Raw genomic sequence first — 1,997 nt, 5'->3', positions numbered from 1 at the left:
GACACCTCGGGGTGCGTGCAAGGGGTGGGTGCTTTATGTGCAGGGACAGCTGGAACCCCCAACAGCGCGTTGCCCCAGAGACCCAACCCAGGCACGCCTGCCCCTCTGGTCACTACTGAGACGAGGAACACAAACAACGGCGGCGGGCAGCAGACAGCCCCTGGCGGACAGGAGCCTGCCCCTGCTGGCAACCGCGCTGTTGACATAAACACGGGGTGTCCAGGGCTTTGAGCAGCCGTGGTCAGGGGGCGGGGGGGCAGGGGTCTCCCAGGGAGAAGCCCGGGGCGGCCCTGCTTGTCAATCTGTTTCTGCACAGGACACAGCGCCCTGGACAAATGGGGACACCTAGGACTTTAGTCCTGGTCACCACGGTCCTCCAGTCCGGCAGCCACTCCCGGCACCACCTGGCTCCCTCCGCACGGCCTGGCGGCTGGTGTTTTGAGTCTTTGATCTGATAAGAGCCTTCCCTGGGAAGGTGACTAACAGCATGACTTCTCTTTGAAGGCGGGTTTGTGAGGTCAAGGAACTCCCTGGGAGAAAGCCATAAACTTAACCGCCAACTTCTGAGAGTACAGCAATGAGAGAAGTGTTGGAATAGGTGCAGGTGGAAGGGACCGGGGCCATTCTGGGGGTGCTCCCCCGAGAAGAGCGTGTCTGTCTGGGCCAGGAGACCTCCCAGACACGAATGCCGGATGGACAGATAAGACCCCTGGTGGGATCGAGGGGGCTCCTCCTGGTTTGCACACCAGGGGAGGGTCCAGGTGTATGAAGGGGAGCCTGAGGAGAGAGGAGGTTGGGGAAGGTGGGGGGGGGACTGTTCTGGGGGCCTCAGCCTGATGGTAAAGAGGGAGGCTGAGCCCTGGGGAGACCCCAGCCGGGTCGCGGTTGGACTGAATATTTTGTGAGATGCTCAGGAGAGTCAGCAGTAAAATCGCTGAAAGCAAAGCGTCTCCCGCTTGCTTTCTGAACGACAAGACAGGGGCGCTCTGGGGAGACTCAGATGGCAGCATCTCTGAAGGAAGAGCAGCGACTGCAGCCCCACCTGCACCCGGCAGCCCTCTGAGCGCCCCCTGCAGCATCGGCTCTACCTGCCCCTGGGCGGAGGTAGCAGAGGTGCCAGAGAAAGACATTTCCAGAGCTCTTCCTCCTTCCCAGCCCGGCCGGTGGAGCTCTGGCCACTGGATGTACCCCTGCCAGTCTACCGCCTCTCTCCTCGCCACCCCCTGCTTCTGCAGAAATTGGTAAAGTGGAGAAGAACTCGGGCTTCGGGGAGGAGGGGAGGGGTGAGGCGAGCGTAGAATCAGACGTGCGCCTCCTGGGTTTGCTGGTTTACCTGGTGCCTCTCCGCACCTCTCCAGTCACTGGGCAGAGCAGCTCTCTCACCATCCCCCAGACACCCAGTCGGAGGCAAAGCTGCACACACATGTGATCTGGATGGCAGAAGCCAGGACGCATCTGGCAAACTCAGGAGATGGCTTCTGCTTTATTAAAGTCCAGCTCTGGGTAATACAAGAGGAAGAGTAGAAGGCGGGCATGCTCAGGCTGGGCTCAGACCTGGGAGGTGGGGTAGGGCAAGGGCCAGAGCCCAGGCAGGTTGGAAGCTGCAGGATTAGAGTTTTCCACTCAGGGACAGAGGACACAGCTGATGCAGGGGACAACGTTGGGGTCAGAGTTTGGGGTTGGGGTCCTGTCCTTGGAGATGAACCCCTTGCATTGAACTCACGCTATAGTAAGCAGTCACACCAGCCAGGGTTTGGGGAACTGTCCAAATTATGCTTCCTTCTGGGGCCAAGTTCCAAAACTGTAGGTGTCTAGACCCCTGGGCTTGTGGCTTCCACTTGCCTCTGGGGAGGTCAAAGTCATACTATAGCTTCTTGGAGGGTCAATTTAGCTTCTAGAATTAGCTGGTAACGAGACTCAAGTTGGTGATGGGGGTCGGCGCTGTGATGTAGCAGGTCAAGCTGCCACCTGGGATGCTGGCATCCTTCATGAGTGAC

This window comes from Lepus europaeus, chromosome 3 (assembly GCF_033115175.1).
Source record: "Lepus europaeus isolate LE1 chromosome 3, mLepTim1.pri, whole genome shotgun sequence".
Classification (NCBI taxonomy): Eukaryota; Metazoa; Chordata; class Mammalia; order Lagomorpha; family Leporidae; genus Lepus; species Lepus europaeus.
This window is presented reverse-complemented; position numbering follows the sequence as displayed.